The following is a 25588-nucleotide window of genomic DNA, read 5'->3' as shown; positions in this document are numbered from 1 at the left end:
GATGACAATTATGATGGTTAACATTTCTTTAAAGTCACGTAATACTTTTTTAGGAGAAGAAAGATACTATTTGAATTTCATATTATTTTATCAAAGAAGTCAAGGAAGACATACTTATTCCAATGCAAGAAAAATTGTACTGAAGCCCAGAGTAAAGTAAGAGGTACCAAGAGATCAGAGACATACAAGAAGGAATATATGTGATTCACACCCATGGAACTCTGGGGATTATTTACTTTATTCTGGGGGAAGACAGAACCTTGGTGAGACATCATCTAAGGTCAGAGGCATTGGGCTGACATGCAGGGAGAAGTCTATTTTTTTTCCTGGTTGGGACATAGAGTAGCAGCTTGAAGTTCTGTCAAGGGATCCAACATAATATTTTCTCATCTACTTTTGGAGATTATACAACCTCAGTTAAAGTTCCACATCATTTCTAACCTCACAATCAAGGCTATGACTTTTTAGACTTAAAATAATACTGAATAATTATTTAATACCTTCAACTTTTATTATTACCTGCAACTTCATTCGTTATTTAATTTTTGCATCATTGCTACAAGACAAGTAGGAGAAAATGGTATTAACTACATTTTAACAACTGAATCTTAAAAAGGTTATGACAAGACTTCAGCTTTGACAAAGTGGGAATAGAGAGTGGATCTCCTTTTTATGAGTCAACTTCTCTCTCTCAAACATCATCCTACCCCCTCCACTGAATTTATTCAAATATTTTTGAGTGCTTGATTTCTACCAACAATATGCTAGGAATGCCATGTTAAATAAGAAAGACATTTAGCTTTGAAAAAGAGACTTGTAGAAGACTTGAAGACAAGAAGCCAGGCAGCCAGATGGAAAGGCAGAGGTATTTCTAATCTAAAGAAACTGCTGCATTAACTGATCCAAGGATCTGTTTCTCTGTTGCCAATACTAGGTCCTAGAGGTAAAAGCAAACAAACAAAAAAATTAAAGCAGCACATTATTAACTTGAATCCTGGGTAATAAGTAGATGAGGATGGCAGGTTTGTTTTGTTTTGTTTTGTTTTGTTTTGTTATTTTTTGTCCTTTGGCATCCATCCAACTTTCTAGACCGAATTCAAGCAAGAACAGGAATCCAGATGGGCTTCGCCATACCTAGGAAAAGAGAAACACAACTCCTTCACCAGACAAGGACGAGAAGCACCATCAATAACTCCACAGGGCTTAGGTGCAGGCATGCCAAGCCTTTGAATTATCATACCAAACAGATTAATCAGGAAAATAATTATGGCTTTATTTATTTGTTTATATACTTATTTTTGCCTCACCTGAGGTGCTGGGGGCCCCCAGGGTGCTTGTGAGGCCAGGTGGTGACAGAATCAGGGGGTTTCTGCATATTAGGCGTGCACTCCCACCCTTTGAGCATTTCTGCCTTTGTTGTTGTGAGTACCATACTCCTGAGGGTTCTTTTTTAGGGGGATGAGAGGTATGGTCAAACCCCATTCCTGATGGTTTTATGAACACACACACACACACACACACACAGACACACACTCAAACAACTGTATCATATCTTTCCTTCCCCCATTCTGCATCTTTATTTTTAGCCCCAAGCTTCCCCCTGCAACACAATTTATCTCAAAATAAGGAGCGATAGCACAGCGGGTAGGGCGTTTGCCTTGCACACGGCCAACATGGCCGACCCGAGTTCGATTCCTCTGCCCCTCTCGGAGAGCCTGGCAAGCTACCGAGAGTATTCGATATGCCAGACACAGTAACAACAAAGTCTCCAATGGAGACGTTACTGGGCCTGCTCGAGCAAATCGAGCATCCTTTGTAGGACTGGAGTAAGAGCATAGTGGGGTAGGGCAGTTTGCTTTGCATTCCACTGACCCGGATTCAATTCCTGGCATCCCATATGGTCCTCCAAGAGCACCACCGGAAGTTGTTCCTGAGTGTAAAAAAATCATTTGCAGAGGGTGTCTCTGTCATTTTGTACTGTATCCTGGTTCCACCCCTCATATAGTCACACAATGCTGCCCACAAGCTTTACCTGAGTTACTAAAGAAGGGCTACACATTAAGTCCTGTCTTCTTTCTCTTTGGGGATTAGGAATGGGAGCAGGAGATTGTTGAGCAATATGTGGTGGTGCTCAAGGAATACTCCTGGTTCAGTGCTTGGGGATCACTTCTAGCAGTGTTCGATGAACTCTGTGGTGCCAGGGATGGAACCCAGTCTTTCTGCATGCAAAGCATTTGTTCAGACCTTTTAGCCATTTCTCTGGCTCTCGAGTCCTATGTTCTGCTTAGAAAGTCTCTGACAGTCACAGGATGTCAGTGCTGATGCCTAAAAAGTATCTTGTTCAGATTGCCCGCTTTTAACAATTTAGTCATTTAACCATTTATCCATTTTGCTAAAGAGGAAACTGAGGAATAGCTTGCTTGCTTTCTTTCTTTCTTTCTTTCTTTCTTTCTTTCTTTCTTTTCTTTTCTTTCTCTCCCTTCCTTTCTTCCTCTCCCTTTTCTTCCTTCTCTCCCCTCCCTTTCTCCCTCCCACCCTCCCTTTCCCTTCCTTCCTTCCTTCCTTCCTTCCTTCCTTCCTTCCTTCCTATTGAGAGTGGATCTTCTGTTTATGAAAATCCACTTTATTTCTCTTTCTTTCTTTCTTTCTTTCTTTCTTTCTTTCTTTCCTAAAGAAAGAAAGAGAAATAATCTCTTCCTTCCTTCCTTCCTTCCTTCCTTCCTTCCTTCCTTCTTTTTTTCCACCACATCCAGAAGTGCTCAGGGATTACTCCTAACTCTGTGCTCCTACCAGAATCACTCCTGGCAGACCCAGGGGGACATATGGGGAACCAATGATTGAATCCAGGTTGATCTGCAAAACAAGCACCCTATCCCCTGTACTATCGTTCCTGTCCTAGGAGTCATGCTTTCATTGACTCAGATTACTATTACTATTACTATTATCATTATTATTATTATTATTGTTGCTGTTATTAAATTCGGGGCCATATGTGGCAGTGCTCAGAGGTTATTCTCGAGCAGAAGCTCCCACTAGGGTTTCAAGGATCATGTACCAGGGATCAAAACCAAATACTAGTTTGTGCTCTAGTCCTTTGTGATTGAGATGCTTAATCTATTTTTATCCATTTAGCAAATATTTCTAAGAAACTCCCTCCCAAGAGAGTGGCAGACAAAGAGCCACATATGTCACTGGAGAGAAATGAGTTCATTTTTGACCTGATAACTCACACCCTAAAGAAAGACAGATCTCAATCACAGCAGTCATGTGAGCAAACATCGTGCATTGTGTCAATGGCTAAAACACAAAGAAGCACAGGCTTAAACGAAGGATTGCTATTTTGCCATGAATGGTCAGAAAAGGTGTGAGTATGAATTTTAGGTCTCAAGTACTGGGTAGAGGAAGAACGGCCCTTCCTTCCTTCCTTCCTTCCTTCCTTCCTTCCTTCCTTCCTTCCTTCCTTCCAGTCCAGTGATAGTGTATCTAAGGGTGGGAAAGAAGTGATGTTCTGAGAAGCTGAGTAGTGTTTGGGTTGACTATACTTGAAGTTACAGCCATTTTGTGAACGTTACCATGTTTGGTACACAGACAAACTAATTTAATTTCTACCTTATTTAATAACACACTTATAAACTAGGAATTTATCCATTTAACAATATTTGCTGAGGACTGGGGAGATAGTTTAAAAGAGCTGGATGCATCCTTTGATGCATTACTCAGCCTTGATTGCTGGGACCATATGATTCCCCTCCCCCCGCCCCCCCACCAGAGTACCACCTGGAGTGACCTCCCAGCATACAGTTGAAAGTATCCCCAGATCAACACCTAATGTGCCCCCATAACAAAAACAAACCAAAAAAGCCAAACCCAGTATCTATTGAGTACCTATTATGAGTCAGGCAAGTTGGACGCATTGAGGGCATTGCAAGTAAAACAGAATAATTCTCTCAGTCATAAATGAAGAAGAATATATCAATCCTTCGGGGGGTATTTACATTCTGGAACTTGTTTATTAAGTGAGATGTATGGGTGTTAAGGCACAGATTCAGGGGTACACAGGATCTATTTGGGCTCTTAAACACCATTCTGTGCCACTATTGAGGAAATCTGGAATTTGGAGTTGAAATCATTTTGTTTTTCCTGATGCAGTGATGTAGAGTTAAAATTTTTAGAAACAAGAATAAGAGGTATAAGGTATAAGGATCCCTATAGGATTTTGTGCAGGGGAGTGATAGGGGAAAAAAAAGGTGCTGCTTCTTTTTTGTTCTATCTCTCCCCATTCTGCTTATAATCAGAGGTTGACACCTAAGCCTTCCCTTCTTCACACACATACAATTTTTACATACATGAGACTGATGGGGCCAATCCATGTGCATTGCACCCCCAGGATCGGAGTGAGTTTCATGAGTTTCAATAAGTACCTGGCACTTTGCTGACCACAATTTGAAAGTTTATCTCCTGGCTCAATCGCTAGGAGTTCAAAGTTAAGGTGTTAGAGAAAATGATAGTGTTAGTAAAGTGAGTGAGATTAATAGCTGTAAATCTGAATCAAGCCTCAGCTTTCTCCTGAAACTCAGCCCCTATGAGGAAACTGAAAAAGTTTGTCTGAAATGTTTTGGAAGATGAGTGTCCATGATTTGGGCTCAAGTCTGTAGTTCTTGCAGAGTTGAAATTGTGCTTCTTGCTAGAGTGTTGGTCTGGACTTTGAACCTCGAACCCCAACCGTTTCGCAGGTTTTGAGGTGGCGGTTGAGAGACACCTGCGAAAACGGAACTGGTCAGAGGGAGGATTGATAAATAACTGGGGGAACGTTGTAAAGGAGGAAGACTTGTCTGAGAAAGGAAAACCCAAGGCATGCACATAATAAATGAGCGCTGGAGGGGATGAGATGGAAACAGATGGAGAAAGAGAGAGGTGAGATGGAAACGCTGAGTGGAAATGTTCAACTCTTTAGACTCTTTAGACGGAGAGCAGAGAGACCGGACCCAGGTCCCCCGCGCAGGGAGCCTGGCACAGACGACTCCAGGAGGTCGAGAGCAGCCTCAGCTGTCAGCCGGGAACAAAGGCCTGGGAGAGGCGAGGACCAGGGTCTGGCCCCGCCCAGGCCAATGAGAGGCGCGGGATATGGCCCCGCCCCGCCCGGCCCCGCCCCTCCTGCCCCGCCCCGCCCCGCCCTGGCCTATGATCTGCGGCGCGCTGGCCCCGCCCCGCCCGGCCCGCCCCGCCCGGCCCCGGGACCCGCGCAGAGGCGGGCGAGCCTGGAGCAGGCGGGCTGGCAGCCGACTGGCTCAGAGGCCGAAAGTTTCTCTGCCCTCTGCATCCCGTGAGCCAGAGCCAAGGAACTGCGCGGGCGCCACGGGAGCCGCCCGGCCGGGCCGCTCTGGAGAAGAGACGGGGACGCACGCCGAAACCTCGGGAAATAAATTCTCGGGTCCGTCCGAGACACCGCGGGGGGCAGGTAAGGTGCGGGGCGCGCGGGGGTCTCGCTCCCTTCCGAGAAGTGGCACCACCGGCGCCCAGTCTCTGGGAAAACTGCATTCCCGGAGCGCGCAGTTGCGTCCGTGCGTCCGCGCGTCTGTCGGGCTTTGTCTGTCTGTGTCAGGGTCTTGGTGTCTTTGTCTCTGCGTGTAATTGTCAGGGGCTCCCCCACTTCCAGAGTGGGTGCTGCTGATCGGGTCCCAGCACGGAAGAAAGGAGGGTGCGTCCGACCTTCCGTCTTTGTCTCCGATTCTTACACCAGGGGTTATCTATCGGTGCCCAGATCCGTATCTGATTTTGATGGGCAGGAATGATCCGTGGTCCTGATGTGGAAGGGGATGCGAGGGAGATGGGGGTGGTGGTCACAGTGGGTCTGACAGTTGGGGGCTAGGACTCTGAACTTGGCTCTCTGGAACTTTGGAAAAGGCTCTGTCCGCACTAGTAGCAGAAGCCAGGAAGGCAGTTAGAGGTTTGGAATGTTTCACCGATGGAATATGTCACAGCCGATGAAGTGGATAAAAAGAGAGTGATGAGCTGCGGTATTTAAGTGGCCCCCTGGTGCTGCAGGTCACTAGGGTCAGTCCTGGACAGCGATTCAGTGAAAGCAGCACACACTCTGCTGAGTCTCACACCCACATACATCCACACTCACTTCTTTCTCTGACCCTGTACAGGCAGCCAGCTCCCATTTCTCTCAATTTCCTCTCTCTCTCTCTCTCTCTCTCTCTCTCTCTCTCTCTCTCTCTCTGTGTCTCTCTATCTCTGTCTCTGTCTGTCTGTCTCTCTATCTCTGTCTCTCTGTCTCTGTCTCTGTCTCTGTCTCTCTCTCTCTCTCTCTCTCTCTCTCTCTCTCTCAACTCAACAGCAATAGTCACCTAGGCACCCAAACAAGAAGGGCCAGGAGATGCTTCTCTTTCCTGTTACAAGTGACCAGGATTGAACTTTGGAGCAAATGAGTGTCACCTAGGAAAGCACTTGAGATTAATTACCTTCAAATCTTTTAATTCCTCAAAAGCAAGGGGTACTTAGTAGGAACCTGAGGAATTTCAAGGTCCTTCCCCTGCTATTCCATCCATAGTCTCCTGTGACTCTGGTCTTGAAAGCTGGTGAGTGAGGAGGAACTGAATTCTTTAGAGCTCCGGCAGGCAGGAACTACGCCAGTAAGTGTCTCCTGCTCTGCTGGAAGTGCAGCCTAATTGCAGTCGTGGGAGATGAGCAGTCCAGCCACAGAGATGAACTATCTGGCAATTCCTGTACCAGAGATCCTGGAGTCTGTGGGAAGGTGCAAGAGAGTGCACCCTATACCTTGAGCATCCTCTGAGTTTAAAAACAATTCTCTGGTGATGGAGTGATAGTAACAGCGGGTAGGACGTTTGTTTTGCATGCAGTCTACCTGGGTTCGATCCCCAGCATCCCATATGGTCCCCCAGCACTGCCAGGAGTGATTCCTGAGTGCAAATCCAGGAGTAACCCCTGAGTATTGCTGGGTGTGACTCCCAAAATATAATAATAATAATAATAATAACAATAACAATTTTCTGTGACCATTCTGGGGGGAACTGGAGGTGCTGGAAATGTGTGTGTCTGTGTACATGAAAATGGGTATTAGCGGCAGCTTTTACAGGTGGGAGGGTGTTGTTCAAGGGTGGAGGACAGTCTGTGGGTGGAAATCTATGGGTAGAGGCACACACTAATCAGGCAGGGCATCACACCTTGTATTTATCCACTGCCTTTTCTAGGGCCTTCCACACATCATAGACGTTATCTCATTTGCTATCTCCTTTATCCTCACGACATAACTACCAGGTTGGTATGAAGTGAGGATAAGTTGTTCTGTGGTGAAGAAGCTGACCAGAGGGGCAGAGCTTTCCCACAGTCACAGCGAATGGCAGCAAAGTTGGGTTTAGCGATGGGGAGTCCAAGTGCAGGGTCTCCATGGAATAGTTGTCAACATGAGGTCCTCACTCTGTGTGAGATGAGGTGAAAATCAGAGGAAGTTTCTTGAAGGTGTCTGTGCTTCGCGGGGCAAAGCCAGTTTTCACAGTGCCATTTGTGCATTTAATGCATCTGCAAAAGACTGTGTGTGCCCCCAGCAGATGTTTGTCATAGGGGCTGCCCTGTAGACTGTTGGGGAGAGCCAGTATAAATGTGTGAGGAAAAGATTTGTCAAGCATTATGGGAAAACCTTGTATGGATGAAGTAGTAGATAGGTCCTAGCCATATAAAATGACTTTCTGATCCTGGAAACTCATGATTATACCTTCGCAGTTACTCAGCTTCATTAAATAAATATTCATTGGATGCCTACAAAACGCACTTTAGCCAGGCAGTGAGGCTACAGAGATGAATAAGGTAATGCTGCTGATGAACCTATGATTAAGCTGTATAGATTAGTATAATAAGTATTTAACATTTAATGGCACTAAGTAGGCTGCATGTCTAGTATTTCTTTTTTGGAGGGTACACCTGGCAGGACTTGGGGACTATAGGCAGTGCTAGGACCTTTGTCGTGGTCACAGCTGCATGCAAGGCAAATACCTTAACCTCTGGTATTATTCTACTGCCTAACACATGTCATTCATTATTTCATTTATTTCTCAGTGCAGTCCTGTAGGATGTGCATGATAATCAGACAAGAAGCATTCATGCTGTAGTTGAGATAGAAAATGGAGCTACATTCTGAACTCAGTTCAGTTCAGCCCCTGACTTTGCACTTTTTTGCTACCTTTGTTTATTTTATTTTATTTTATTTTTTGCTTTTTGAGTCACACCCAGCGATGTACAGGGGTTACTCCTGGCTCTGCACTCAGTAACCACTCCTGGTGGTGCTCAGGGGACCATATGGAATGCTGGGAATCAAACCCAGGTCGGCCGCATGCAAGGCAAATACCCTACCCATTGTGCTATCGCTACAGCCCCACTTTTGGCTACCTTTGAACATAAAAATGTTTCTTCTTTATGGAGTATTCAGTATACTTTCTTTTATTTAGGTTTTTTATTTTGATCTTTTTTTTGGGGGGGGGGTTAATTCCAGAAGCTCAGGGGTCACTCCAGGCAGTGCATGTGATCATTTGTTTCCAGGGATCGAACCCCAGGGCTCCCACATCCGAAGCATGCAGCTCTTCGAGTCCTCTTCTTGACTCTATAGAGTAGGACTTCTTACACTTTTTTGACTTGTGATCATTTTCACCTGAGAAATGCCACACAAGAAAGCACCACCCAAAACACTTCAGATTCATGATATGTTTGATTTTGAATTAATTACTTATATCTTGTGTATTCAGACATCTTTTACTATTGTCAGACCTCTTGCAACCCCACTTTTAAGTTACTCAACTCCCTATGGGGTTGTTGTGACTCACAGTTCAAAAGTTAGGCGCGGGGCAATGGACTGGGCTCCAGGGTTCTGTCCCAACCCCTGCAGGGAGTCACTCACTAGATCAGAGTCAGGAGTATCTCTTGAACACTATCTATCAGGTGTAGCCCTAAAATAAAAGCTATGAAAAGAAAAGAAAAATGCCAGGCTATAGAGTATTGTTCTACTGTCCCGCTACTTCCTCCTATCCCACTTGCACATCTGATTGCACATTTGCACATAAGGACCAACTCCTCCAAGAAAACTGTCCTTTTCCATTTCTCAAGCTGCATGACACGCCTTTCCTCTGAGTTTCTGTCATCGTTCCAAACTGTATCACTATATCACTGTCATCCCATGGATCATCGATTTACTCAAGCGGGCGCCAGTAACATCTCCATTCCTCCCAGCCCTGAGATTTTAGTAGCCTCTCCTTACTTGTCTTTCCCAACGCTGCCATATTGGAGGCTCTTTCAGGGTCAGGGGAATGAGACGCATTATTGTTACCGTTTTTAGAATATCGAATACGCCATGGGTAATTTGCCAGGCTCTGCTGTGCATAGTTCCTTACTAGCCCAGAATTTATTCACTGATCCTAAAGAGTGCTGAGGTTGTTACAAGCAGAGTGTGTTCTGAGCTCTCAATGTAGAATATAATGATTACTAAGAGTAGACCCTAAATACACACTGTTAAAAGAGTGGTCAGACATAGAAGGACTGCACTCACTTTATGGAATATATAGTAACAGAATGGGAGACTAACACCCAAGGATAGTAAAGATAAGTACCAGGAGGATTGCTGCATGGCTTGGAAGCCAGTCTCACATGCTGGGGGAAAAGGCAGCTCACATAGAGAAGGGGCCACCAAGTAAAGTAAAGGATGCATGGAGGGCCTGTTCGGGATGGTAGATGTGTGCTGAAAGTAGACTATAGACTGAACATGATGACCACTTAATACCTGTATTGCCAACCACAACACCTAACAGGAGAGAGAGAGTAAAAGGGAATGTGCCTGCCACAGAGGCGGGGGTGGGGGGGGGTGGGGGGGGCACGAGGGATGGGGGGGTGTGGTGGGAGGAATACTGGGAACATTGGTGGTAGAGAATGGGCACTGGTGAAAGGATGGGTACTCGATCATTGTATGACTGAAATGTAAGCATGAAAGTTTGTAAATCTGTAACTGTACCTCATGGTGACTCATTAAAAAAAAAAAAGAGTGGTTAGAAACCTTTGGCTGGGAACTCTTTTCCCATAGTAGGTTTCTGCATGGGCATACTTTGCTGGTGTGGGCTGTGACTTTCCTGTCAGCTTCTTTAGGCCATGTTTTCAACAGGATCTACCTATCTTGTCTACAAGGGAGCCAGACCCTGAGAAAATCTTAGCCCCTCCTCACCCTTCCAACCTATACACTTATCTCCAGGCTGATTGAATGACAAGTACAAGTGGGAGGTGGTAGGTGTGATCTCAACTTGAGGTTTTTTTTTAAAAAGTGAAGTGCTTTCAAAAACTTGGGAGGACATTGGTTCCAGGGCACTGATGAGGTATTTCTGGGGTTTTGCCAACAAAGAAGAATGTGAAAAGAAGTGGCCTGGTATCTTTAGGCAATTCACATGTTTGGTCTTTGAGTTTGCTTTTGAATAGATCTTTGTGCTGCTAGAGTTAGAAAATCAAAAATAGACATTCTTATGCTATTGTTGGGAGTGTGAATTGCTACCAAGTTTGGGGAGGGAAAGATTTGCCTAAGGTGCAACGGTCAGGGATCAGTGACTGCCTCAGGCATCCTTTGTACCACCTCATTTCTCAAACCTTGCTTGCCACATGTCTTCTCAAGAGTCTGAGATAATTTTCAGGGTTGTTTCAAAAGTCATCATTTAGAATCGAAAAAAAAAAACCCACATTTCACTTTTTTTTTTTTTTTGGCTTTTTGGGTCACACCTGGTGATGCACAGGGCTTACTCCTGGCTCTGCACTCAGGAATTACTCCTGGTGGTGCTCAGGGGACCATATGGGATGCTGGGACCAGGTCGGCCATGTTCGAGGCATACGTCCTACCCACTGTGCTGTCACTCCAGCCCCAACACACATTTCATTTTTTATCCATGTGAGATACCTGGAGAAAGATGATTGAGTGGGAGTGCCACACCCAGTGCTACACCCAGTGGAGCTCAGGGCTAGGACTCCCAGCACATTGCTCACTATCATGTGATGCTGGGGATGAAACTCATGCTTCCTACATACAAAGCATGTAGAGTAGTCCTTTGAATTATTATCTCCCTGGTCCAGTGGGATACATTAAACAATTACTTGTTTGGGGGTCATACCCAGCTGTGCTCAGGTCTTATTCCTGGCTCTGCATTGAGGGATCACTTCTGGCAAACTCTGGAGATCCAAGCCTAGGTCAGCCGCATGCAAAGCAGGTGGCTTACTGAGTGTACTATCTCTGCATCACCTCCACCCCCTGGAAGATTTTCTTTAAAAATAGCAAAATAAAGCTGAGGAGATGTCTTAAATTACTGAAGTGCTGGCTAGCATGTGGAAGACCTGGGGTCACATCACATGGCTCCTTGAGTACAGCTGGGTATGGCCCCTATGACAAAACAAAAATAATGACCTGAGATCAATATTTGTTATAATTGGAAAGAGGAAACAGCATACATGAATCAAGGTTGCATATACATTGAAAGTTGACTTATGCTAACTCTGAACACAGCATCTGCTTAGGTTCAGGATGAGATGAGCTAGAGGACACCACAGAGAAAGTGATCGTAAGTGTAACCTTGAACTTGATCCTGAAGAAGGTATAACAAGACTAGACATAGCAACAGTCAAGGGCATAGCTCAAAATTTCAAGTTAGAAGTACTTTTCTACGTAACACCCCAGTCCAGACACAGTTGGGGACTGAAAGGTAGGAGGTAACTTCTTTGGCCTGCAGCCAAACAAGTGTGCCCATTGGCATTGGATCTCTTCCTCCAAGGATTTAAAGAGTGGGGATGTGTTAATCAAAGCCAAACATGAATGAATTGGACTAGTTGTCTGATAGCTGAGCAATAGTTGTCCGAAGCTGAGCTTCTCTGACTGTCTTGCTTCCCCTGGATGGAATTCCTAAACCATTCCTAGGTGTAATGTTTCTTTTGCTCTTCTTCTTTCCATAAGAATTTATAAGAATGTACACTTTTATTATTATTTGTGTTTTAGACCACACCTTATAGTGCTCAACTCTTAAGCTCTGGGGTCAGTCCCAAAGTTGGTCAAGGGACCATCCAATGTTGGGGATCTGACAACCTTTTGGATGCAAAGCATGTGCACTAGCCCTTTAATTTGTCTTCAGGAGCTGGAGAGATAGAACAGTGGGCAGGGTGTTTGCCTTGCACACAGCCTACTCGGGTTCAATTCCCAGCATCCCATATGGTCCCCTGAGCACCACCAGAGGTAATTACTGAGTGCAAAGCCAGGAGTAACCCCTGATTGCTGGGTGTGACCCAAAAAGAAAAACAAATGTCTTCTGATTGAGGAATTTACACCTTAGAAGGGATATCTTTGGACCAGAGAGATAATACAGTGGGTAAGCAGACAACCTGAGTTCCATCCCTGATAGCACACATGATCCCCTGAACCATGTCAGGAGTTCAGAGCCAGGAGTACAGCCACATATGGCCAAAAGCCCAATACATAAGAAAAATTTTAAAAAGCGATATTATTATTAATAGCCTGCATGAGATTTTTCCATAATTTAACAGATGAGAAAAATGAATGAGTTTGTCAAAAGTAACATTTACTCAAGAATTTAAGCAGAATATTGGGGTTTGAACCCAGCTTTTCTGACTCCCAATATGGGCTACAGCTAACCAATCATTGGATCTCATCAATCAAACAGATTTAGCTTCACTGAATGGTTAACAAATACTAAATGTGAGAGGGAAAACAGCAATTTAAAAAATTACATAAGCTTACTTGTTTTCATAATTATCCCAATTCAAACATAATGGGAGTGTTATAGTTTTCTTCACCTTGTCTGGGTCTCCTCTCATCCCTAAGCACTTGTTACACATAAATGTTAAGCTCAGTAAACAAGAAACTAGAAAGCATCTAAAATAAAGGAATGTTTGCTTTGGGACTTACTTTAAGGAATTCAGTCCATCATGTTTTTTTTCCTTAAGATTTAGTTCACTTACTGTGGGAAGGATGGGTATTAGCACATTGTATGACTGAAACCGATCATGAAAGCTTTGTAACTATCTCACGGTAATTTAATTAAAAAAATATATATGAAAAGATTTAGTCCTCTTATTGAAACTATAATATATTTTGCCTTCATAGAATCTGAATTAATGGCATTTCATTGGGATAGCAACTTTATTCCATTGTATTTTATTATTTCCACCTTATCCATAAGCAATGAATTCCAGGGTAAAACAGAAGAGATGTCTCTTTGTCAGAAGCATGATTAGTGTTGGAAACCACACTTTAGAGGAGACTCAAGTCTCTGCAGATGAGGAAACACCTGGATGCAGTGTTGGTGGGGAAGATGGTAACGTGGAGAGCAAAGAAAGGGCAGAAGAAAGAGACAGAAGACATCAGTGTGAGTGTCACCTTACAGCAAAAACTAATTGTCTTCAGTGATTCCAGCAGAGAGGTAATTTTTCTTATTAAGTGGCAGGCCAAATTGGTGGCTGAACAGATGTGATGTGGATTTTATCCAATACCTGTAACAAAGGCAACAAAGCTGCCCTATACAAATTACCCAAGTGCTTCCATGCCAGTTAATCATGCAGGGAAAATACGACCTTGAGGATGGCTACCAACACACACACACACACACACACACACACTCATTTATTCATCCATCTACCCTTATCTTCTAAGTTCTCTTCTGATACCCAAACTCACACCCTCAGAGACCCCAGATGGTAGGACCTGGACAATTCACCCCTCCATCTGCCTAAGCTGGCCTCTCTTTGACATGATCTGAAGTGTTTCCAAGCTGCTTCCTTCCTGGACAGCACAGAAACCCAATTTCTGCCATGTCCAGAGCAGTTTTTCAGGGTGCCATCAGCCCGTCAGACTACAGTATCCATCTGAAGAGAAGGAATGAATCAGAGCGATTCTGCCAGTCCCAGGAGCATACAAGAACCAGAGGTTCCTCAAGGTTGCCAAAAGTAGAGCTGAGGTCAGGGGTTAGGGTAGTGGGTGCCTGAGGACTCCCCTGGAATCTGTTTCTGGTTTGGTTTCAGGTAGCAGAGCCAGTCCTCTCCTAGGGCACAAAGCAAGGGACGCACACCCACTTGACTCATTGGCCTGTTGGCTTTGGAGGGCATCTTCACTCTCTTGCTGTTGCAAAGCCATTTGCTGCTAAATCACCCTCCTCCTGGCTCCCTGGACTGCTAAATTGGTCTCAACTTGCTGTACTTCCACCCACCACCTTAGTCATTATTCGCTGGCAGCATTCAGAGAGTGGGTGTAAAGCAGCCGAACATTATATTCCTGCTGAAAAGAGAGAGAATTGAGTATAGGCACGCAGGGAAATGGGAGCAGGAAGGAGGTAAAAGAAAGCCAACGGAGGCAGGGAAACAAAAGCTTGGGGGGGTGCCAGCACCTTTCCCAGTGAGGTTGGATGGTGTGGGAGTGGGCGAGGGGGCAGTGGGTCCTGGCTCGGTAGGAACACTGGCATTGTAGAGTGAGGGGTTCAGTCACCTCTAAGGGCTACCTCTGCCCAGTGTGGAGGGAGAAGGGGGCATCCTCCGTGGGCAGAAAAGGACCCCACTCCTCAGCACCTCCCTGTTGCTTGAATTTGGCAGGGCCTGCTGTCCCACCCGTTGGCCATCTGTGCCCATCTATTAGCCTCTCTCTATTTAGCTTCCACCCTACCTAGATGACAGAGTCCAGGAAAGAGAAAGTGCCACACTTCAGGTGTTTCCAGCTGGCCCCAGAGTGGGCTCTTAACAGCTGCCCAAGCAGGGCACAGAGCTTCCTCGTGCTTTTCCCACCCAGCACTTCCCATGTCCTCTTGCAATAAAACAAGAGCACGGGCACTTTCAGGCCTGGCTCTACTGTGTCAATGAGGAAGTTTTGCAGAAAGATAGATTATCCCACAGAACAGACCCTCTAGGGAGGCAGGGACCTAGAAACCATAGTCCAGCATCCTCCCCTTGATCTGCAGTCAAAGGCTGGTTCTCAGGGATACCATATCCAGGACCAGGACTGGCCTTTGGGCTACACTGGCAGAGGCTGAGAACAGTGGCTCATATGCCAGGCACAGGTCTCTGAGTCACTAACGGCATTTGTTTCGTCTGTCGAGAAGAGCTTGGAAGGGGAACAGCACCAACCCAAGCTGGCTTGGAACTTAGTCTCCTTCCGCCCCCCTCTCCCCCTCAGGTTTCTTCCCTCCCATCCTCTTCTCAAGGAAGACAGTGGGAAGATTCTGATCACTGAAGCCTCTGCGCAGCTGGGGAAGCAGGACTGTCTTAGAACCACAGTGAAGACGTCTAGGGGAGAAGCTGGAATGGACCGAGCTGCCCTTAACTCTCTGAGAGGCAGCCCTTGCTGAGTCTCCTGAGGCCCTGCTGGGTCTGCCCTGTCTCCTCAGACCCCTGCAGGACAATGGCTTTCGGCCTCCTCCCATATTTATTGCAAACTTCTGCCCCTGGAGGGCTGCTAGCCTTGTCCATGGCAGAGGGAGGGAAGGATTAGCCAGCCGTGCTCTCCTCTTAGGAGACAGCCTCCCCCTCCTTGCTATCAAATTCCCTCGGCCTCCCTCGCCTCAGTGGCGCCAGCCACTAACCACAGGCAGGTGAGGGAAACCACGACCCAGGTGAAGCCCCCGACCCTCACCTCACCTTTATCTGCGCATTCTGACAGCATGGTCCATGCTTCTCCCTTGCCTGAACCTGAACCTGCATCTGCCCCTCCAAACCCACCACCACCTCCTTACCTCCTTGACTGGGACTGACTGGGACTCTGTGTGTGTGTGTGTGTGTGTGTGTGTGTGTGTGTGTGTGTGTGTGTGTTGAGGGTGAAGGTGGGGACTTGGGTTTTCCTCAGAGAGTATTTTCTTCTCCAGTGGGCGGAGGCCAGAAAAAACTGACTTTGTGCTTTTTCCCCCCCCAGCTTTTTGGGTCACAGCTGGTGATGCACAGGGTTACTCCTGGCTTTGCACTCAGGAATTACCCCTGGCAGTGCTCAGGGGACTATATGGGATGCTGGGAATTGAACATGGGTCGACTGCGTGCAAGGCAAACGCCCTACCCGCTGTGCTATCATTCCAGCCCCAACTTTGTGCTTCTTGGCGCCTTTAGAAGCACGCTCTCTCTAAGGGAATTTGTTCCAGGCTAAAGTTCCAACAGGAGCTCCAAGTCAAGTTTTCTCAGTTGAAAGAGCCTGTGGAGAAGGAATACTTCTGGTACTTTGCAGAGAAACCTAAGTTGAAAGGATCCTTAAATTCCATTCTCTCCACTCCCAAATAAAAATTAAAACAAAATCTTCTCCAGGTCTTCTCTATACACTCCTCAAACTCCTGTTCTTGACTCTGGGAACCCACTTTTCCCCCCCTCATTCTTATTTTTGTGGGGGGCGTGGTGGTACTGGGTTTTTGGAACACCCATGGTAGTGCTCAGGGGTTATTCCTGCCTTTGCTCAGGGGATCCTGGAGGGTACAGCATTATGCAAGGTAATTGCCTTATTTCCTGTCCTGTCTCTCTGGCCCCGGACTCTTCTCTCTCCACTCCTTTTCCTTTTAAAAGTTATTGTTTATCATTGCTAGAACCTGGGGTCCGACACTCACATGGTTGTGGTGCTCACCCTGGGTTGCCCGTCAGGTGGTGCTGCTCCCATGTGCCTGTGGGACATGTGTAAGCATCACAACACACAGAATGGCCTACACATGGGGGAAAGTCCCTCTCTGTAGCTGGAACATTCACAAACCACTAAACCACTTGTGGCACAGGGGCAGGTAGCAAAGTTATATTTGGCACCTATGGTGGCCCTAGAGGTTGGATTTATAGTGTCGTGCTTGCAAGGCACCAGCCACTTACTGTTGTCTTTGAGTTGTCTCCTCATTCCCCAGTTCTTCTTTTTGGGGTGGGGGTGGGCACACCCATCAGTTCAGGCATTACTCCTGGCTCTTTGCTCAGGGATCACTCCTGGCGGGATGTCAGGGATCGAACTCGGGTCAGCCGTGTGCAAGGCAAGTTCCCTATCCACTGTACTATTGCCTCCGGTCCCTGGTTCCCTGGTCCTATTCTTTTTTTGTTTGTTTCGTTTGAGGGCCATCCCTGGCACTGCTCAGGAACTATTTCTGGCTCAGTGCTCAGGGGGTCCATGCTTTGCTAGGGATTAAACCCTGGCTTCCAGCATGCAAGCATCTGCTTCAGCCTGTTTGAACCGACTCCCTGGTCCCCTCGTTCTATTTTGTTTAAAGTCACAGAATATAAAGTTCACGCAAGCCCTCTGCTGGACCCTGGCAAGAGCAGGGTTGCAGGGCTGGGGGCCTGCTGCCTGCTGCCACTTGGCCCAGTATTGACGGCAGATACATTAAACACTCACTGTCCAAAGTTAAATGAGTTTAAAATGTCTTTATGGGAAATGCAGAACTTACTTCCTCATGCATTGGCACAGTTTTTAAAAGATGGAGGCAAGAAGTGGCAAAGATAGAGACAGTATGTTGGCTGTGAAACAACCCTGGGAAGGTACATCAAGTCAGATTCTGGAAGGCGCTGAGCATCTAGCTCTGAAGTCTGTGCTGTGTGGTAGCGGTGGGGAGGCAGAGGAGTGGAGTGGTTTAGAGCAGCCTTTGGTACTAGGGAATGTAGAGAGATGTGAGGGAGGAGAGACTTCTTTCTAGAAATAACATTGTTTATTAGAATGTTATAATTTGCTCCTCTCTCCTAGTTGATAGCTAGGTCTGCTTGTTCCCACAGACCTTAAGCTTCCTGGGGATGTGGGGGGGGTGCTTCTAGAAGAGAAAAGAAAATTCCTAATTCGAGATCGAAGGTCAGGGGTCAATGGACTGTTGCTGAGACTTATTTTAAGTATGATAGATATATAGAAACATCTCACTTTGGACCTTCAAGAACTCCTAGGGGAGGGTTTCTTTTTTTGCCCCTTCTCTCTCCTCTCTGTCTCTCCCTCCCCCCCCCCCTTCTTTCTCTCCTGTCCAAGACACAAAGGCCACAAGAGAGGTAGGACTTGCTCGGGTCCCCACCGCTGATTGTGGCAGAGCCAGGCCCGGTTTCTCACTTCATACTCCTTCCCTCGGCAAATGAGACCGAAGCCAGCATGGTTTATTAGATCCATGATCTTGTGTGTTCAGCAGACCCTCCCCTTCGGGACCAAGCAGAACTTCACAGTAGGATGTTCTTCAGCCAGTAAAGGGAGTCCGTGCCCACAGCTGATGCCCACAGCCTTCTGTTTCCTCTCCTGTCTTCTTGTCTTCCTGGTGTTTAGGGTGTTTCAGTCTCTCTGTTCTACTGCTTTTCCTTTTGTTTTAAGAGTGATGAGGGGGCTGGAGTGATAGTACAGTGGGTATGGCATTTGCCTTGCACGCGGCTGACCTGAATTTGATTCCCAACATCCCATACGGTCCCCTGAGCACTGCCAGGAGTAATTCCTGAGTGCATGAGCCAGGAGTAACACCTGTGCATCTCCAGGTGTGACCCAAAAAGCAACAACAAAAAGAGTGATGAGATGCTCCTGGCTAATGTGACAGCCAGCCTTACGGTGTCAGTGGTAGGTGCTACTAGTCAGCGCCTTTCAAAATTGAAAAAGTTTTCTGCCTCTGTCACAAAATGCAAATCAAATGGAAAGGTTTTGGGTTGTACTGTTCAGACTTAGACAGGAGGCAGGTGTGTAGCCAGGGCTCAACAGCACTTCTTCAGGTAGTCACAGAAGGGCTGGATAAGAGGCCATGGCCATGATGCTCTCAGAGTTCCATTCCCTTTCTTCCTCTAGAAGGTTCCTTGGCTTGATACTAGTCCTAGAGCATCCTTCTCACTTGCTCAAAACCCCAAACTGCCATAAGAGAGACTACGTTGTGGGAGTGACCTGCGAAGTCTCCAGTGAGATGAGACTCGGGGACCAGATCTTCCTCAGGAGACACTTCCCATTAGTCTCCTGGGAAGTTTATCCCCAGCTGGTGACTACTTAAAACTCCAGGAGAGGGGCTGGAGCGATAGCATAGCGGGTAGGGCATTTGCCTTGCACGCAGCTGACCCAGGTTCGATTCCCAGCATCCCATATGGTCCCCCAAGCACTGCCAGGAGTAATTCCTGAGTGCAGATCCAGGAGTAACCCCTGTTCATTGCCGGGTGTGACCCCCCCAAAAAAAATCCAGGAGAATGAGCAGGTCCCCTCCCTAAAATGAGGCATGGACATTTTATACTTCTCCACCCTGTGGGTGAGATTGGAAGTGGATAGCAGAAAGAAGATGTCGATTTGTTTTTTGAATCAGAATGATTTGTTTTCATCCAGAAGCTGGTGGCTGTGCAGTGCACAGTTCCTTAGCCTCTCTGATCTTTATCTGTAAGCTTTATTGTGTCTCGTAGGTTTTATGGGCCTTTCATGAGCAGGGTATGTAAAAGCATGTGAAGTGCAGGCGTTCAGTGTTGGCCTCACCTCCTTCACCTCAGCCCCCACTGAAGGAAACAAAGCAGGCAGGTCATGATCCAGGGGTCAGGGGGTACAGCTTCAGAGTGAGGCAATGCTGCCTATGACAGATGTCCTCTTCTCTGCTTATCTGCTGATAACAAAGACTGTAGGGAGCAATCGCTTCTATCTTTGTGTCTCCATTTACAGTGTCCATTTGACCAAGTTAAAATTGACTTAGAAGGAGCTAGATAGCACAGTGGGTAGGGCGTTTGCCTTGTTTGCAGCTCATCAGGGTTCAATCCCCCACATCCCATATTGTCCCCTGAGCACCGCCAGAAGTAATTCCTGAGCACAGAGCTAGGAGTAAGCCCCGAGCATCGCCGGGTGTAACCCAAAAAGAAAAAAAAATTGATTTAGGAAATTGTTTAGAACAGAAGAGCAGCTGAGGTGCTAAGAAGTGATGGAAACCCTTGGTTCCACCCACTTGCTGCTGAGTGTGTGTGAGGTGGGTGTGGAGGGGAGTGGACGACACTATAGGAGTCACCTCAAGAAAGACCTCACAGTGCTGTCTTGAGGGGCTTTGGGACAGTTTAGGGAAGATTTCTCTTCCTAACCCCTGGAGAGAAGGAGTTTTATAGAGGATACTTCCTTCCTTCCTTCCCTCCTTCCTTCCTTCCTTCCTTCCTTCCTTCCTGCCTGCCTGCCTGCCTTCCATACTCTTTCTTTCTTTCTTTCTTTCTTTCTTTCTTTCTTTCTTTCTTTCTTTCTTTCCTTCTTTCTTTCTTTCTTTCTTTCTTCCTTCCTTCCTTCCTTCCTTCTTTCTTTCTTTCTTTCTTTCTCTCTCTCTCTCCTCTTTCTTCCTTCCTTCCTTTCTTTCTTCCTTTCTTCCTTCCTTTCTTTCTTTCTTTCTTTCTTTCTCTCTCTCTCCTCTTCCTTCCTTCCTTCCTTTCTTTCTTTCTTTCTTTCTTTCTTCCATTCTTCTATCTCTTGCTTCCAATCCAGTATCTCCCATCTGGACCATTTTTCTGGATTATGCGGTAGGTAAGCTCTGGAAAGGGGGAGGATGAGAGACAAATGAAACCTCTCCACTTTCAGCTGGCAGGAGAGGCCTACGCTGACTGAGGCTCATGTAGGTGAATGCAAAAGATGGAAAAGGCGAGTCCTGAGTGGAAAAATGGGGATGTTTATTCTGACTAAAAAGTATCAACAAAGTGGGAGGACGGCGTGGGCAAACCAAGAAGATGTTCTGTGTGGACTGCTTTTCCCCCATATGCCTGCTTGTCTGCAGAATAAGCACCCTTCCCCCTGTTCTTTTCTTCTGTGTTTGGTTTTGTTAGTCAAGGAAAGTTTTCTGTTTCAGAGGTTGAGCTCAGAGAATTGAGACTCTTCTTAGGCCCACGGCACCTGGGGGTCTGAGGTGATGCGAACACCTGCATCTCCATAGTCCAGCTCTTTCCTTTCCAGCACGTTGGTACCTACCAGGGAAAAAGCCTCACCTGCCCCAGTGCAGTGATCATACAGGGCTGTCTACCTCTAGGTGAGTCTGCAGAAATCTTAGAGCTGTTCGGGAACAAAGGGAGCCATGGGTCTGCTTTAAATAAATGATGTTGGGACACTGCAGGCCTGACACAGTTCAAAACAGTGTCCTCCATACACTGCCTAGGCCAGTAGTCATCCAACTCCTACTTACTTGGTCAATGTTTTTTGCAAAGATCCTAAAGCTGGGCCTAGAGCAATAGCACAGTGGGTAGGGCGTTTGCCTTGCACGCAGCTGACCAGGTTCGATACCCTGCATCCCATATGGTACCCTGAGTACCGCCAGGGGTAATTCCTGAGTGCAGAGCCAGGAGTAACCCCTGTGCATCACTGGGTATGACCCATAAAGAAAAAAAAAAGATCCTAAAGCTGATAAGGGATGTGGAACTTGTGAAGGAAACATAAGCAGCTAGGATTTGGTCTCACCATATTTGGCACAATAAAGTTGTAGGGAGGCTTTCAAGAACCTAATTAGGGTCTCTCTCTGCTTAAACAGTAGGGCACAAGGGAGGTGTGGCTCAGGACAGGGTGAAGAGAGAACAAGATAACTAAGACCCCCTATCTCCACTACCCCCTGCCCCAAACACACTTTTTTTTCCATCAGCGTTGAGGCACAGTTCCATTGCTTGACCCAAAGAAGGGTAAAGCAATGGACCTTGAAGACAAGGTCAGGGAGGCAGCTGGGGACTTCAGGATTCCTCCTGCAGGTCTGGTGCATGGTGAGGCCATCTCAGTGCCTTGTCTGGGCCTGCCTGGCTTCATGTGACTTCTGTAGCAACCTGGAGAGGACTCTGCAGAGGCAGTGTGGCAGGCAAACACAGCCCTTGTCCTGAGGGCAGAAAGGCCTTTGATTACACACTTTCCATCTTAAAGGACAGAGGTCCCTGGCAGATGGCAGAGTTTAACATTCTAAGCTTTTGCCAGAAAGCCATGAAGTTCATAGCATACCAGAACGCAGGAAAGGCTGATCATTCCATGGCCCAGTCCAACTCATGCAACCTCAGGATGACACACCTCACCTGAGCTGGCAAGTAGAAGCAGTTGACTGGACTTCGATATTCCTCTTTACAGCTTTCCCTGGGCTTCGGTGAAGGAATCCTCATGGGTCCCCCTCTTCAGTCTGCTGCAAGAAGGTGGTGGCGGCAGAGAGTTTGGACTGAGGGGCTGGGAAAATGGCTCAATGACTTAAAGCATTTGCCCAGTTAGCACAAGGGTGAGTCGTGCTGACCCAATGTTGCCTGCACGCGTGGAGGTGATCCTGCCCGCCCCACTGTTCGGGATCTACAGTGAGAAGGAGCCTCAAGAATAACTCAGGGCGAAGGGGGTGGTAGGTCCTGAGCTTGTTCCCCTGTGCTGCATATGTGCTGAGGTGATTCTGACCACCCCAAGGTCTCAGATGCCTACCCAAAGGAATAAATTGGACACAAGATATGCGGTCGCTCATTATTTTCTGATAATTGACAGTTTGAATAGAAAAGCTTGCGTCATAAATCAGTTTCCTGAAGGAAGAAAAACTGTCATGTCTGTTCAACAACAACAACCACAAAACACTAGAAGTTAAACCATTTACTGCTGCAAAACTTGTAATTCCTTACCAGGTATTCTTTCAGTTAATTACTTTAAGAAGTACCATATTTGGACTGGAGAGATATGGTACATTATACACAGCCTGCCTGGGTTTGACCTGGGAACTGCTTTTGGTTCCCCCAACACTATGAGGATTGATCCTTGAACACAGAGCCAGGAGTAAGTCCTGAACACAGTGGGGTGTGGGCCCTACCCCCTCTCAAAGTACCACACTTGTGAAAATTATAGTTCATAACTAAAATTTCTGTTTATAAAATGTTCACATAAGAATAATTAAATACTCTGGCCTTGAAAATGTTTAGTTTTAATATAGCATATATCGATGAATTTGTTTAGATTTTAATTTGTCAAAGTAATCCCTTATTGGGGGGCTGGAGCAATAGCACAGCAAATAGGGTATTTGCCTTGCATGCAACCCACCAGGTTTGATTCCCAGCATCAGATATGGTTCCCCGAGCACCGCCAGGAGTAATTTATGAGTGCATGAGCCAGGAGTAAGCCCTGAGCATCACTAAGTGTGACCCAAAAAGCAAAAAAAAAAAAAAAAAAGTAAATAAATAAAAAGTAATATCTTACTGGTATTGGTGTTGACGTCATATATAAATGAATTTGTTCCCAGGTAGATACCTTTTTAAATAGCATTTAAGATTTTTTAAACACTTTCTTTTATTGATTGAGGTTCTGTGATTTATAGTGCTGTTAATGATGGTTTCCTGTGCACAAAATTCCAGCACTGCACCTTTGCCAGTGTACTCACATCCCTCTGCTAAGAACCTCAGTGCTCCGCCCCCACTCCCAACTTCAGTGCGTGTGTTAGTTCTTCCATGGTGTTGCCTTTGATATTTTGTTGTTATCTTGCTGTGGGTGTGTATCTTTTTTTTTAACTTAAAATTTTTTTTAAATAAAGTTGTTCACAATAATTGTTTGCATTCAATATTTCTTTTTTTTTTCCAGAAAAAAAACATGTTTGTTTATTTCAATATCACCTTTTCACAGTTCCATGTGAGTTTTAATATTCTTCGAGGAATGTCTTTTTTTTTTTTAATTTTTTTTTTTATTAGTGAAGCACCATGAGGTACAGTTGTAGATTTACAAATCTTTGTGCTTGAGTTTCGGTCGTACAGTGATCAAATATCCATCCCTCCACCAGTGCCCATTTTCCACCACCATGGATAATATCCCCCCCACCCCCATCCCCCCATGCCCCCTGTCTCTGTGGCAGGGCAATCCCCTGTGTTCTCTCTCTCCTTTTGGGTGTTGTGGTCTGCAAAAGAGGAATTGAGTGGCAAACATGTTCAGTCCATAGTCTACTTTCGACATGCATCTCCCCTCCTGGGAGGATCCTCCAAACATCCTTTATTTGGTGCTCCCTTCTCTATCTGAACTGCCCTTTCCTCTAGGATACCCGGCTGGCCTCTAAGTTATGGAGTAATCCTCCTGGTGCTGATCTCAGCTATTCTTGAGTATTAATCTCATATTTTGTTGCTTTATATCCCCCAGATGAATGCAATCTTTCTATGTCTATCCCTCTCTTTCTGACTCATTTCGCTTAGCATGATACTTTCCATATTGTACCACTTGTATGTAAATTTCATGACTTCATCTTTTCTAAGAGCTAGATAGTACTCCATTGTGTAGATGTACCAGAGTTTCTTTAACCAGTCATCTGTTCTTGGGCACTCAGGTTTCTTCCAGTTTCTGGCTATTGTAAAGAGTGCTGCAATGAACAAACAAGTGCAGATGTCACTTCGACTACACAGCATTCAATATTTCTACACCAATCCTACCACCATTGCACCTTCCCACCACCACTACTTTGAATTTTCCCACCACCACCCCAGCCTGTCCCTTAGGCAGATGCTAAATAATTTATTTTGTATTGCTTGCCATGAATAATATGAAGTGTCATGTGACCTCCACCCCTCTCGGAGAGCTACCGAGAATATCTCGCCTGCATGGCAAAGCCTGGCAAGCTACCCGTGGTGTATTCAGTATGCCAAAAACAGTAACAAACAAGTCTCATAATTTGTTGTGAGATGTTACTGGTGCCCGCTCAAGCAAAATCGATGAACAATGGGAGGACAGTGCTACAGTGTCACGTGACCGTGAAAGTGACCACCTGCTTCTGGAATTCTAAAATTTTTAAATATTTGGAGTCTAGCGGCATCTCTGTGGCATGCTCCTCTCTTTCGAGATTCATTTGTGAGTCTGAATGATGGCCATTAATGATCTTAAATGGCACTCAGAGGCAGTTCTTGGGTGTGATGGCCAGGGAACAAGAAGGGTGGGGAGATGGGGGGAGGCCACCCATCCCTGACTCCATGAAACCTGGAGTTTTCATCCTCTGGTCCCTCATACCTGGGTTTTTTGTTTTTATTTTTTTATTATTTATTTTTTTAAACAGATTCATTCTCATGTGTGGAGGACTTAGGAACTAGCCTGTGAAAGTCGGCCTAAGCACAGTGACAATTGGGTTCTGAAAGTTTGCAGCTGTTGGGATTTATTTGCGGCAGGCGGAGGGACACACCTGCCCCACTCCAAGGTGCCCCAGTGAAATCAGCCTGGCTCAGGGTGGGGAGACATTTCTTGCGGTGTGCTGCTCTCTTCCAAGATTCATTTGTGAGTCTCTGAATCATGGCCATTAATGCACTTAAATGGCCTGCTTTTGATCTCTTTCGAGATTTATTTATGGGTCTCTGAAGCAAGGCCAATAAATGAGCTTGGATAGCTGAGCCAGAGGTGGTTTGTGGGCATGGCTCCCACATATCTAACTTTTGGCCGTTTAATTTCTCGGGAAACTTGGTCCCAAGTTGTTGGGGCTGGTCAGGGGCACAGCAGCAATTTTGGGGTATCAAAAAACCTGACAACAACATCAGGCTGCTGATGTACTCTCCCTGCAGGTACAGGTTGATCTGCTGGGTGGCACTATACCTCTGCTGCGTATCTTAGCGTCACATACGAGAGAGATCATTCCTTTTCATTCATTTTTTTTTCTTTTTTGGGTCACACCCGGCGATACTCAGGGGTTACTCCTGGCTCTGCACTCCGGAATTG

General features: G+C 46.1%; 1 protein-coding gene across 1 annotated transcript in view; it reads left to right on the top strand.

The window, feature by feature from the left end:
- Positions 1–5225: 5225 nt before the first annotated feature.
- LZTS1 (leucine zipper tumor suppressor 1) overlaps positions 5226–25588 on the top strand; it is a 58379-nt gene continuing 38016 nt past the window's right edge. Inside the window, exon 1 of the mRNA XM_056118937.1 lies at positions 5226–5458. The gene's annotated coding sequence lies outside the window, so the exon portion shown is untranslated. The remainder of the gene's footprint in view (positions 5459–25588) is intronic.

Source organism: Sorex fumeus, unplaced genomic scaffold, assembly GCF_029834395.1.
Source record: "Sorex fumeus unplaced genomic scaffold, SorFum_2.1 ptg000039l, whole genome shotgun sequence".
NCBI lineage: Eukaryota > Metazoa > Chordata > Mammalia > Eulipotyphla > Soricidae > Sorex > Sorex fumeus.
This window is presented reverse-complemented; position numbering and strand designations above follow the sequence as displayed.